Source organism: Durio zibethinus, chromosome 15 (assembly GCF_047325235.1).
Source record: "Durio zibethinus cultivar Kanyao isolate XHJ-2024 chromosome 15, ASM4732523v1, whole genome shotgun sequence".
Lineage (NCBI taxonomy): Eukaryota > Viridiplantae > Streptophyta > Magnoliopsida > Malvales > Malvaceae > Durio > Durio zibethinus.
In genome coordinates this window covers 25,161,781-25,176,808 of record NC_143176.1, presented here as the reverse complement: position 1 = coordinate 25,176,808, position 15,028 = coordinate 25,161,781, and the positions used below count along the sequence as shown (strand labels likewise).

Sequence of the window (15,028 nt, the reverse complement as noted above, 5' to 3'; positions counted from 1 at the left end):
TCATGGTTGCCCAAAAGTGAGTCCTTGGCAATTATAGCACCAACCATCAATGGTAAAGCTCTTAATGTGCCTCATCTCCTGTGACATGCACTCATTGTCTATCTAGACACCATTAGGCCCCTTGCATCGGTCGATCAATGCTTGCATCACCATCCCAGGTTAGGTGAGATTACCCGTTGAGGTTAAGCATATCAATAAGTGATGGAAACGAAACTTACTAGGATTCCCCTAGTAATGGCAAGCAAACTAAGAAGAGCTTAGTTTGAGAATCGGGCACCCCTAGCATCCGAATTGTAGTCTAAAGAAGCATCTTTAATGGTGGACCAGGCCTAGGTCCCCTAGAAAAGGGCACCAAAAAAGGTAAGAGCCCTATTATGCCTAGACCTTGTCCCATAATAAGGTGTAGTCTGTGAGTCAGGTTGTTTGGGAATGCAACCCAAATCGAGCAGTAAATTCTATCCAAGGCTAAATGCAAGTGAGTGACCAATAGCAAAAAAGTACCACAAGGGAAAGATGAAAAGGTCTTTGAAAAGAGATTCAAATAGTGCTTGAAATTGTTATGAGGGAAGTAAATGGGGGCTGGCTATACACCTTGGTCAGACATGGAATGGCGAGAGCCGATCTCATGGACCGATGCGGGTCATGGTGGCGGCCTAAGCTTGGGCTTTGGATATGCCTATAGAGATGTCATTTTTGTAATTTTGGAATGCAACACAAGTAATCTCAGTGTGCCTTGGCACTCGCATGCTCTCGACATTGGCTTGTAGGCTCCCCATCTGACCTATCTTGAAACATGAACTAAAGAGTCTGACATGTGTACAAGTCAATAAGCTAGAAAACCCATAAGGTGCAAGGAAGCTAATTGGTGAGATCCCTCATGGGTGCACCACTGACTGACCTTGATCTTCTAAAAAGGGTTTGAATGTAAGCATGCCTGTTGGGACCGAAAGGATGGTGAATTATGCTTGAGTAGGGTAAAGCTAGAGAAAACTCTGATGGAGGCCTACAATGATATTAACGTGTAAATCATTCCTCTGACTTAGGTTTAGGGGTGAAAGACTAATCAAACCATCTAGTAGCTAGTTCCCTCTGAAGTTTCCCTCAAGATAACAGGAGCCCTTAGCAAGTTCTATCGGATAAAGCCAATGATTAGAGGCATCAAGTGTGCAATGCCTTCAACCTACTCTTAAACTTTAAATAGGTAGGATGGTGTAGCTACTTCATTGAGTCGTGCTACAGAATTGAGAGCTCTAAATGGGCCATTTTTGGTAAGCAAAATTAGCAACAAGGGATGAACTGGAAACTAAGTTATGGTGCCTAACTGTGTGCTAACCTAAAACCCATAAAGGGTGTTAGTTGATTAAGATAGTAGGATAGGGGTCATGAAAGTTGAAATCTGCTGAGTGTGTAACAACTTACCTATCGAATCAACTAGCCTAAAAAATGGATGGCATTTAAACATGCGACCTATACACAACTATCAGCGCAAGGGCAAAAGCCAGGCCCCAATGAGTAGAAGGGCATAGTGGTCACTGTAAAACTTAGGGCATGACCCCATAGAGTAGCCTCGGTGCTGATCTTGATGGTAGTAGCAAATATTCAAATGAGAACATTGAATGCTAAAAAGGGGAAAGGTTCTATGTGAATTGCACTTGCACATGGGTTTGTTAATCCTAAGAGATGGGGGAAGGCCATTCGATAGTGTGTCCAATGTGAGCTTTAAAAGGGAATTGAGTTAAAATTCCTGAACCAGGATACGTAGGCTGATGGCAATATTAGGTAGTCTAAAAGTGTTGGAGAGGACCTTGGGAAGAGTTATCTTTTCTATTTATGGCCTGCCCACCCTAGAAATGGCTTAGCTAGAGGTAGGATCCAGCAATTGAAAGAGCATCACACGTCACATGGTGTTTGGTGTGCCTTCAGTGACCCTTGAAAATCTGAAGGATCGAGTGCTCTCCATGCTCGGTCATATTCATAATCGCATCACTCTCCAAGGAGAACAACTTCTACTCAATGGAATAATGTAGGTAAGGGAAGTCGACAAAATGGATCCATAGCCTCAAGAAAAAGATTGGCTTTGAGGGCCAGGCACGGGGTCCTAATCCTAAACTCATCAGCTGTCGATGCACTACTCAAGCTAGTCTCATGGCAATAGTGGGTCGTTGTGTGCCAATCAAGGATGGACTTGGAAAGGCTTCCTTGAGAGCTTTCCTCGAGCAATGAATAGTCAACTCAAAATTGATACAAATAAGGGGAATCTAACTATTTAATTAAAACAAAGCATTACAATGGTCTCTACGAATACTCATGCAATGTGATTTATGCCCAGTGCTCTAAATGTCAAAGTGAAGAACGCAACCAAGTGAGGGTAAATGATAGGACTAACTATGACTCTCTTATGGTACCCAAATGCCTCATCATCTAATTAGTGAGCACATGAATGGATTAACACAATTCCCATTATCCTTATCCACTATCCAATGAAACCACAATCAAAGGAATGGGCTTGGCAAAATCAGCAGGGAAAGAAGACCTTATTCAGCTTGACTCTAGTCCAACCTTTGGAATGAATTGAGAGGTGTAGGATAAGTGGAAGCCCTAAGTCAAAATTGAAATATCAAAACTTTTAACATTATTTTACTTATTCCATGAATCGGAGGCAAGGCAGAACCCCTTCTACTTGGCCTAAGGCCAACCTTGTTCAATCGATTAGGGTAAAAGACATTGTCAGGTGGGGAGTTTGGCTGGGGTAGCACATCTGTTAAAAGATAATGTAGGTGTCCTAAGATGAGCTCAACGAGAATAGAAATCTTATATGGAACAAAACGATAAAAGCTCATTTGATTTTGATTTTTGATACGAATAAACTATGAAAGAATGGCCTATTAATCCTGTAGACCTTTAGAATTTGAAGCTAGAGATGTCAGAAAAGTTAACAGAAAGATAACTGGCTTATGGTAGACAAGTGTTCATAGTGATGTTGCTTTTTAATCCTTCAATGTTGGCTCTTCCTATCATTGTGAAGCAAAATTCACCAAGTGTTGGATTGTTCACCCCCCAATAAGGAATGTGAGCTAGGTTTACACCGTCATGAGATAGGTTAGTTTTACTATAATGGCAGCATCACAATAATAATTCAACCTAATATGAGATGAATCATTGATTTGTGCATTTGGTTATCCCACTTGGTTGAAAAGCTAGTGGCATGAAGCTACCATGCGCTTGATTATGACTGAATGCCTTTACATTAGAATCTAGGTTAGAAGGGACACATGCATCTATCGCCCAACTGTGGATTAGTAGTAAGGGCCTATGCCTTGAAGGCCACATGTCATAGGTGTAACACCCATAGCAAACAAGCCATACTGGCCTCCTTGGAGCTCAATTCCCATCGAGTGGTGGGAAAAATCCTTTGTAGATGACTTAAATACATGATAGGGTATTGTAAGTGGCAGAGTGGCCTTGTTACCATGATCCACTAAGATTCAACCTTTTTGTTGCTTTGATTCACCCCTCCCCCCACCATAGCCACTGAAGTCCTCTCACTTTATTTTTTTTTTCACCACACTTCACTAGGGTTGGGGATGAATGGTGTTCTCCATTGCAATTGATTTAGTCGGATGATGATGTCCCTTCCTTAAGCATACAAGTAAACAACAATTGAATGCTCTTGGTATTTGTTATAGTGATGGGCTCACTTTTGGTGTAGGCACTTGCCTCGAACTCCATCGGCACATGCTGGCCCCAATCTAGGTTGTTGCATCGAGCACTATCGATAGCATTTGGCCCTTGGTTGGTGCAGGCAATCGCATCCAACACCATCTGCAGATGCTGGCCCCTTAGTGTGAGATGTTACCTTAGACACCAAAGCCAGATGCTGGCACTTGCCTTGACCATCATTGATATAAGTGGGCCCTTATTATGGGTTGTTACCTCAAACACCTCTTTGGTAAATACTGACACTTGGTATAGCATGTGTACCATGAACCTTCCATCCAAGGCACTTGTCTACCCTTTAATTAGCATTGACACTAAATGATGCTCAGTGCATGGGTTATAGGCTCCAATCTTAAGCCAAACTTCATGCAGATTGACCCCATCTACCTAAGTTAGCCTACAAAACTCAAGTACTTAGCATAATTCTAGCTTGTCAAAGATTGTGTTGCTGTGTTAGGCCTTCTAAAAGCCCCTAAATATGATCCTCCTAGGACTGTGTTCAAGTGGACTTAGGAATGACCATGAACTCCCACCTAGGCCTGACCATGCACTCACACCTCGATCATCAATGCCCGTACCTAGTTCCGACTATGTGCCTATGCATTGCTCATCAATGCTCGCACCTGGGCATGGCTTAATTTTACCAAATTTGAACACTGTGTATGAGCCTTTGGAGTCTTGATCACTGGTCATACCACTGTTCTATGCTACTTCCTCGTGACCTAGGCCTCCTATAGGCCTGAAGGCTTAGTCCCCCTGATTGTTGTATCTTATCTCGTTAGAACTCAAATTGCTCCTTGACTTGGAGATGACCCTTGGGCTAGGGCTAGCTTGTAGATTATGACACATGCACATAACTCAACCATTATCGAGACAAGTTTGCCCTTGGTCTTAGTGCATGCTTTAACCATCATCGACAAATGTTGGCCCTTTGTGCAGGTAGTTCCCTTAAACACCATTGCAACATGCTAGGCCATGCACTATGCAAGGGTATCCTATGCCCAGGCCATGCACCATGCGCACCACTACTGGGCAATAGGTAGGGTCAAGCACATCTTCAAATTTCTACTATCCTCATGGTAATTTTATGGCTTGTAAATTCATATAAGCACTCACCAATGGCCACACCAAGGCCAAGCTCAGTTTTACTAAACATGAACACCATGCTTGAGCCTCCAGAGTCTTGATCACTACCCACACCACTGTTTTGGGTTGGTTCCCTATGACTTGTTCCTCCTATAGACCTTAAGGCTTGGTCCCCTTAATTGTTGAAACCTATCCCGCTAGAACTAGAATTGCTCCATGACTTAGAAAAATCCCTAAACCTGGACCAGCTTGCAGACTGTGACACATGCACATACCTCGACCATCATTGGGACGTGTTAGCCATTGGTCTCGACACATGTTTTTACCACCATCATTGGGTTACGCACCACGCACGAGTATCCTAGACCCAAGCCATGCACCTTTCGTACCACGATCAAGCAATAGGTGGGTTCAAGCACATCTTTATATTTCTACTATGCCAATGCCATTTTTATGGCTTGTAAATTCATATAAGCACTCATTAGCAACCACACTTAGGCCTAGCTCAATTTTGCCAAACATGAACACTATGCCTAAGCCTCTAGAGTCTTGAACACTACCCATACCATTGTTTTGTGCTAGTTCCTTGTGACTTGGGCCTCATTAAGCCTCAAGGCCTGGTCCCCATGGCTATTAGACCCTATCTCATAAGAATAGGGACTGTTCCTCTACTCAAAGAGAACTCTTGGGCCTAGACTACCTTGGAAACCATGACACATGCACATAACTCAACCACCATTAGACAAGTTGGCCCTTGGTTTCGGTATATGCTTTGACCACCATTGGCACATGCTAGACTTTTGTGTGGAAAATGTTCTTGAGCACCAATAACACATGCTGCATCATACATCACATGTAGGTATCTTGGGCTTGGGCCATGCAGCAAGTGCACCACGATCAGGTAGTAGGTGGGTTTAGGAGCATCTTCATATTTTTGTTATGCCAATGTCATTGTTATTGCTTGTAAATTCATATAAGCTCTCACCAACTTTCACACTTGGGCTTGGCTCAATTTTGCTAAACATGAACACCATGCTTGAGCCTCTGAAGTTTTGATCACTACCCATACCATTGTTCTAGGTTAGTTCCTTATGTCTTGGGCCTCTAGTTGGCTTTAAGGCCTGGTCCCTCTGGCTATTGGACCCTATGTCACTAGAACAGAAACTTTTCCTTGACTTGGAAAAAACCCTTTGGCCTAGACTAGCTTGCGAACTGTGACACATGTACATGGCTCGACCAATATTAGAACATGTTGACCCTTGGTCTCGGTATATGCTTTGACCATGTGCACCATATGCTAGTGTCTTGGGCCTAGACCATGCACTATGTGCACCATAACTAGGTGGTAGGTGGGTTCAGGCACATCTTTATATTTCTACCATGCCAATGCCATTTTTATGGCTCGTAAATTCATATCGACACTCACTAATGCCCACACCTAGGCTTCGCTTAATTCTACCAAATAAGAACACCGTGTATGAGCCTCTAGAGTCTTAATCACTGCCCATACCACTATTTTAGGCTAGTTCCCCGTAACCTACACCTTTTGTAGGCCTCAAGACTTGGTCTTCTGGCTATCGGACCTTATCCCACTAAAACTAAAACTACTCGACTTGGAGAGAACCTTTGGGCTAGACCAACTTATGGACTATGACACATGTGCATGCCTCGACCACTATTTGGGCATGTTCACCCTCGGTCTTGGCACATGCTTTGACCACTATCAGCACATGCAGGGCTATGTACCACACGTAGGTATCCTAGGCCTGAGCCATGCACCATGCATACCACAACTGAGCAATAGGTAGGTTTATGCACATCTTCATATTTCTGGCATGCTAATGCCATTTTTATGGCTTGTAAATTCATATAAGCACTTATTGATGCCTGCATCTGGGAGTGGTTTAATTTGACCAAACATGAACACTATGCTTGAGTCTTTAGAGTCTTGATCACTGCCCATACCATTATTCTGGGCTAGCTCCTCGTGACTTAGGCCTTAAGGCCTTGTCTCCCTAGCTATTGGACCCTATCCCACTAGAACTAGAGCTACTCCTCAGCTTGAAAGGAACCCCTAGGCTTGGACCAGCTTATGGATTATGACACATGCACATGCCTCGACTACCATCAGGACATGTTAGCCTTTGGTCTTAGCATATGCTTCGATCACCATCGAGACATGCTGACTCATTGTGTAGGTAGTCCCCTCGAACACCATCAGCACATGCTGGGCCATGCACCATGCATGGGTATCGTAAGCCTAGGCTGTGCACCATAAATACCATGGTCGTGCAACAGGTGGTTTAGGCACATCTTCATATTTTTACCATGCCAATGCTATTTTTATTGATTGTAAACTTATATAAGCACTCACCAGTGCTCGCACCTGGGCTTGGCTCAATTTTATCAAACATGAATACTGTGCCTGAGCTTTTGGAGTCGTGATCACAACCTATTCCTTTGTTCTACTCATCACCTAGGCCTTTAGTAGGCCTCAAGGCCTAGTCCCTTCGACTGTCAGCCCTTATCCCACCAGAATTGGAACTACTTCTCGACTTAGAGAAAATCCTTGGGCCTAGACCAATTTACAGACTGTGACACATACATATGCCTTGACCACCATCAGGGCATGTTGGCCTTTGATCTTGGCACATGCTTCAACCACCATTGGCACATGTTGGCCCTTTATGCAAATGGTTCCCTTAAACACTGCAGTACATACTAGGTTACACAGTACACGTAGGTATCCTCAGCTCAAGTAGCACACCATGTGCACCATGATCGATCAATATGTGGGTTCAGGTACATCTTCATATTTCTACGAAGCCAATGCCATTTTTTATTTTGTAAATTCATATAAGCACTCACTAGTGCTCATACTTGGGCCTGGCTAAATTTTCCTATACCTGAACATCATGCCTAAGCCTCTGGAGTCTTGATCAATCCTTGTACCACTATTTGGGGCTAGTTCCTAGTGATCTGGGCTTTTAGTATGCCACAAGGCCTAGTCCCCCTGGCTGTCAAACCCTATCCCACTAGAACTGGAACTGCTTTTTGACCTGGAGAGAACCCTTAAGCTTAGACCAGCTTGCAAACCATGACACATGCACATTCTTTGACCACCATTGGCACCCAATGACCCTCAGTGCATGCACATGCCTCAACCACCATCAAGACATGTTGGCCCTTAGTCTCGGCCCATGTGTTAACCACCATTGGCCATGTTGGCCCTTGATAGGGGTTGTTGCCTTGACACTATCGCCAAATGTTGCCACTTGGTGCAACATAGATACTTAACCTTTACACCACTCTTCTATCCCTCCTAGGGCACTTGTTTGCCCTTAGAGTGCCTTAGACACAAAATGATGCTTGGTGCATGTGTGGTAGGCTCGATCTTAACCCGAACTTCATGTGGCCTTAGATAGGGAATTAACTTCGTACACCTAAGTCAACCTATGGAACTCAAGTGCTCAGCATAATTCTAGCTTATCAAAGATTGTGCTATAGTATTGGGCCTTCTAAAAGCCCCTAAATTTGATTTACCTAGGACTACATTTAGGCGTGCTTGCACCTAGGTCTGACCTACACCCGTACCTTGATATTAGTGCCCTTGCCTGGGTTAAACTGTGTGCCCACACATCACTTACTAGTACTTGCACTTAGGTTTATCCCAATTTTACCAAACCTGAATACCATGCTTGAACCTCTGGAGCCTTGATCACTACCCATACCACTGTTCTATGCTAGTTTCCCATGACCTAAACTTCCAGTATACCTCAAGGCTTGGTCCCCCTGGCTAACAGACCCTATTGCATTAGAATTGGAATTGCTCCTTGACTCAGAGAGAACTTTTGGCTTGGATAGCTTGCAGACTGTGACACAAGAACATGGCTCGACCACCATTAGTGCATGTGTTACACCTTACATAAGCACTATTAGAACCAAGGCCCCAGCATTGGTGCATGGAGGCCAGACCATCGCTCAAGCAACAATCCATGAGAATAAGTTCCTATGAGAGTTACCTGATGTTGAGCTTGAGGACCATTTAAGAGAAGCTTCTAGAAAGGCACAAAAAGATGGTGCAGGCACTATAGGTGCAAAGGCTATAGATAAGCTTGGACACAGGCTAGGTGCATGGGTGTAAAACCTTTTAGAAGAGTTAGATACAAAATTTGGTATGGTTACTATAGCACCAAGTAGGGAAGCTTTTGGAAGGCCTGAGCCATAGGCACTCTACGAGAGAGCTTGGAACCTTTTCGACCTAGTGTGCCACAAAGTGTTTGGAACTACTCTTTTCTAAAAATTCCCTAACAGACCTTGTATGTGTCTAGAGGCCTTGGAACCTTTTAGAATGTATATAAGATTCACACACTTGGCTCCTTAGTAACCAGATAGGCCATTGAGGATCAAGTATAAACAGAGATGGCCCTTTCTTTATAGTACCAACTCATGAGCTAGTGAACTTGTGAACCAACAAAGCTTTTCAAGCACATTTGTACATAAGCCACATTGTTACAGCAATAGAAAGGTTCTTGGGTTCTTTCACTAGTGCCTTCTTAGTGTGCTATAGTGTTTGATTATCTTTAGGGTCCAATTAATCATTGGTGAATGGCACACTCACTCAACCCGATTAAAGGTTAACTTAGGCATACATGGATGGTAGGTTTTTACCTAAGGCCACATTATTACAAGGCTTAAGATCAAAGCCTGTGACAATTGGTATTAGAGCACAGTTTGGTGTGTGACCTTGATCTAAGACATTGTCTACTTCCAAGATAAGCCACTAACATGCTGAGAGGTAAAAGGCTTACAAGACACACACTATTGGAAAGGGCAAGAAAGGTATTAGTAGGGACATGATCTCAACCTCTAATGCTCAGTTGGCCACGATAGAGTTAGTTGTGGCTGAAATTCAAGACAAGTACGAAAACCAAATGGAGGAATTAGTCTTAGCTAGAAAGGAGATCATGGAAGAGTTAAGGCAAACTTTTTTCAAAGTGATCAAAAGCCTCACCCATAAGAACTCTACCCTAGAGGCCCTGGTCAAGGCCATAAGGAAAGAGATAGAGTAGCTTAAGAAGAGGCTCACCATATGTGAGGTAGCTATAAGAGAGGCATATTCACAATAGCTCCTAGGACTAGGGTTGAAGTTCCCAACCCAAACAAGTTTAAAGGCACATGGTCTACAAATGACGTAGACAACTTCTTATAGGGCATGAAGAGTATTTACATGCAAGGGGCATTAAGAAAGATGCTACTAAGGTAACCAGTACCTCTATGTATGTTGTAGATATCACATTTCTATGGTGGTGTCATTGGTCTAAGGAGGCCAAGTGCAGGGTTGCTGCCATTGAAACCTAGGAGGAGCACCAAAGGGAGTTTAGGCAATAGTTTTACCCACGATAGGCTGTGGAGGAGGTGTGCATGAAGCTATAGTGGCTTACCCAATGTGGAAAGGTGTGGGACTATGTTTGAGAGTTTTCAAAACTCATGCCCTAATTTCCTAACCATAGGGAAGATGGGCCCCTTTTCGTATTTATGGATGGGCTCAAGCCATGGGCTAAGTAAGCGCTAAGGAAGATGGGTGTCCAAGACCTCACTTAAGCCATGACAGCCATTAAATCCTTAGTGAAATTCAAGAAAAAGGACAAGTCTAAGTTTTCCATGCCCAAGGGTAAAGGCAAAGTGAAGGAGACAAGAAGAAGGATAAATGACCAATGACCAAGGATGAACCCATGACCTATTTTCTTTGTGATGGTCAATACTGAGCCAAGTACAATCTTAATAGAGCCAAACTCATAGCCATTGTCAAGGGTTATGAGAAGTAACTCGAAAAGGAGGGACTGAAGCTTGGTTTGATCATGCTAAGTTCTATCTTGGCAAATAAGAGGCACATAAGAAAGGGGCTCATGTTCACCAAAACCTCAATTATGGGCAAGTGCTTAAATGCCCTGGTAGACACAGGTGCATCTAATCTCTTTATGTTTGAAAAGGTGGAAAAAAGATTGGGGCTCAAGGTTAAGAAAAGAGCTAGATAGATCAAGACCATTAACTCCAAAGAGGTTTTGAACGTGGGCATGGCACAAGGAGTCGCTATCAAACCATGTCTTGCTAGAACTAGAACCACACCTTGACTCAAAGAGAACAATTGGGCCAGGCCCAACGTGTGGACCATGACACAAGCACATGCCTGAACCACCATTGAAACATATTGGCCCTTAGTCTCTGCACATGCTTTAACCACCATCACCCATGTTAGCCCTTTTTATGGGTAGTTTCCTCAAACACCATCGGCACATGCTAGGTTGCACACCATGCACTAATTTTCTAGGCTTGGGCCATAAACCAAGCACACCATGACTAGGTAGTAGGTGGGCTCTTGCACATCTTCATATTTTTGCTATTCCAATGCCATTTTTATGGCTTGTAAATTCATATAAGCCCTTAAAAATGCCTGCACCTAAGCTTGGCTTAATTCTACTGAACATAAATATCATGCCTGAGCCTCCGAAGTCTTAATCACTACCCGTACCACTATTCTAGGCTAGTTGCTAGCAACCTAAGCCTCCAATAGGTCGTAAGGTCTGGTCTCCTAGCTATTGGACCCTATCTCTTTAGAACTAGAAGCGTTCCTCAATTTAGAGAGAACACCTAGACCTGGAATAGCTTGTGAACTATAACACATGTATATGCCTTGACCACCTTTGGGATACGTTAACCCTTGGTCTCGCACATGTTTCAACCACCATCAGCACATGCTGATCCGCACACCCCATGCGAGTATCCTAACCTTAAACCGTATACCATGATTAGGTAGTAGGTGGGTTTAAACACATTTATATATTTTTACCATGTTGATCCTATTTTTATGGCATGTAAATTCATATAAGCAGTTAATAGTGGCTACACCTAAGCCTAGCTAAATTCTATCGAGCATAAACACTGTGCTTGAGCCTATGGAGTCTTGATCACTACAAAGACCATTGTTCTAGCTAATTCCTCATGACTTGGGCCTCTAGCAGGCTTCAAGGCTTGGTCCCCTTGGCTATTGAACATGTCCTACTAGAACTGGAGCTGTTCTTTAACTCGAAGAGAACCCTCGAGCCAAGGCTAGCTTACGGACCATAACATATTCACATGCCCTTGGTCTTGACACAAGCTTTAACCACTATTTACAGATGCTGGCCCTTTTTATAGGAAGTTCACTTAAACACCATTAGCATATGTTAGGCCTTGCACCATATACGGGTATCCTTGGCCCGAGCCACATACCATGTGCACCACGATTGGGTAGTAGATGGGTTCAGGCACATCTTCAAATTTATGTTGTGCCAATGCCATTTTTATGGCTTATAAATTCATTTAAGCGCTCACTAGCACCCGTACCGAGGCTTGATTCAATTTTGCCAAACATAAACACCATGCTTGAGCCTCTTTAGTCTTGATCATTGCCCATACCATTATTTTGTGCTAGTTCCCCATGACCTAGGCCTTTAGTAGGACTAAAAGCTTTGTCCCCTTAGCTGTCAGACCCTATACTACTAAAACTGGAACTACTCCTCTCGAAAAAACCTTTAAGCTTGGACTAGCTTATGGATGGTGACACTTGCAAATGCTTAGACCAGCAGTGGGATAAGTTGGCCCTTGGTCTCGACATAGGCTTTGACCACCATCGGTACATGCTAGCCCTTTGTATAGGTAGTTCCCTTAAACACCATCGGCACATGCTTGGCCACTCACCACATGCCAAAATCCTGGGCATGGGCTGCACACCATGCACACCATGACCAGGTAGTAGGTGGTTTCAAGCACATCTTCATATTTATTTTGTGCCAACGCCATTTTTATGGCACATAAATTCATATAAGCACTCTCTAGTGCTTGTGTCATAGGTTTTGACCTTAGACTCAAAATCCGTGTGGCCTTAGGCTTGGAATCACCTCATTGTAGCCTAAGTTAACCTAAAACACCAACATGCGAGCACTAGAACAATAGGAAGGGCTAAATGCACAAGTTTGAGAGAAACAGAAAAACAAGATAGTATGCTGGAATATGCTTTGTATTCACTGAAACAGAAGTGTATGTGGTGTACAAATAAGGGTGGAACAGCCCTCTATTTATAGTTGAGGCTCTCAGCTACACTTATAGCTAAATCCCTAGAATCAAGTCTAAAATCAAGGAATTACAAATATTACAATCAATCAAGATTCTATCTCTTGATTCTAAAGGTCAACCAGATCTGCCAAAAGGCTCTTGTTGATCTTGTGATCTTCCAAAAGATCCCCTCACGTATCTCCCATCTTGGGTCCTATTGGATGTGGTGTGGGCATCATATAGGTCAGACCTTGGCCTTGCGAGCTAGCTTGTAGGTTATGTGGGCATTCTGGCCTTGCCTTTAAGGCCTTGCCTGCTAACTCCCGCCAGTGCACCTAGTGTGCAAGCCTTAACCTCAGGCGCACGTACTGGTGCGCCCACCCAGGATGTCACACTTGCACTTGAGCCTAGTTCAATTCTATCAAACAGGAACAATGTACTTAAGCCTTTAGTTCGGCCTATACTACTGTTATAGGCTAGTTCCCCTCGACCTAGGCCTTTAGTAGGCCTTAAGACTTGGTCTTCCTAGTTGTCAGACCTTGTCCCACTAAAACAAGAGTTGCTTTTCAATATGGAGATAACCTCTAGGCTTGGACCAACTTATAGACCATGACACATGCACATGCCTCGACCACTATCAGGACATGTTGGCCCTTAGTCTTGGTGCATGCTTTGACCACTATTAGCACATGTTAGCCCTTTGTGTGTGTATTTCCTTGGAACAACATCGACACATGCTAGGCTGCTTGTCATGTGCGGGTATCATATGCTTGGGCAGTGCACCATACATGCCATAACTAGGCAATAGGTGGGTTTAGGCACATTTTCATATTTTTTCCAAGCCAATGCCATTGGCTTTTAAATTCATATAAGCACTCACTGATGCCTCACACCTGAGCTTAACTCAATTCTACCAAACTTGAACACCTTGCCTGAGCCTTTAGAGTCCTGATCAATACCCGTATCACTATTTTAGGCTAGTTCCCTATGACCTAAGCCTTCAGTGTGCTTTAAGGCTTGGTCCCCATGGCTATCGAATGTTCTCCCACTAGAACTAGAACTATTTCTTGACTCGGAGAGAACTTTTAGGCCTAGACTAGCATGTAGACTGTAACACATGCACATGCCTTGACCACCATCAAGACATGTTGGTCCTTGGTGTGAGTTGTTACCTTTGACACCATCCCTAGATGCTAACATTTGGTATAACATATGTACCATGACCCTTCCACCACTCTTTCATCCTTCCTAATGCACTTGTCTGCCCCTCGAGTGCCATCGACTCCCAATAACACTCAGTGCACATATCACAAGCCCCAATCTTAAGCCAAACCCCAAGTAGCCTTAGACAAGAAATTAACTCCATGTGCTTAAGTCAGCCTACGAAATCAAGTCCTTAACATAATTTTAGCTTGTCAAAGATTATGCTATAGTGTTGGGTCTTCTAGAAGCCCCCAAATCTAATTTTTCTAGGACTATGTTTATGTGTGCTTGTACCTAGGTCTGACTATCTGCCCACACCACTATCATTAGTGCCTTCACCTAGGTTTACCTGTGTGCTTGTACATCACTCACCAGTGCCTGCACCTGGGCTTGGCTCAATTCTACCAAACCTAAACATTATGTCTGAGCCTCTAAAGTCTTGATCACTACCCAAAACTATTCTAGGCTAGTTCCCTATGACTTGGGCCTCTAGTAGGCCTTAAGAATTGATCCCTTTAGCTATCAGACCCTGTCCTGCTAGAACTAGAACTGCTCTTCGATTTAGAGAGAACCCCTAGGTCAAAACTAGCTTGTGGACCATGACACATGCACATGCCTCGATCGTCACTGAGACATGTTGGCCATTGGTCTCAGCACATGCTTCAACCACCATTGGCATATGCTGGTACTTTGTGCAGGCAGTTCCTTTGAACACCATTGACACATGCTAGGTTGTGCACTATGTACGAGTATTTTGGGCCTTGGCCACACACCATGCACACCATAACTAGGTTATAGGTGGGGTCAGGTACATCTTTATGTTTTTGTCATGCCAATGCCATTTTTATGGCTAGTAAATTCATACAAGCACTCACCATTGTTTGCATTTAGGCTTGGTTTAATTTTGCCAAATGTGAACACCGTGCCT

General features: G+C 43.6%; 1 non-coding gene across 1 annotated transcript; it reads left to right on the top strand.

Annotated features, from left to right (window-relative positions):
• Positions 1–149: 149 nt before the first annotated feature.
• LOC149514906 (25S ribosomal RNA) lies at positions 150–3,511 on the top strand. The gene has a single exon (XR_016328428.1). It is a non-coding gene; the product is annotated as a 25S ribosomal RNA (ribosomal RNA).
• Positions 3,512–15,028: the final 11,517 nt, after the last annotated feature.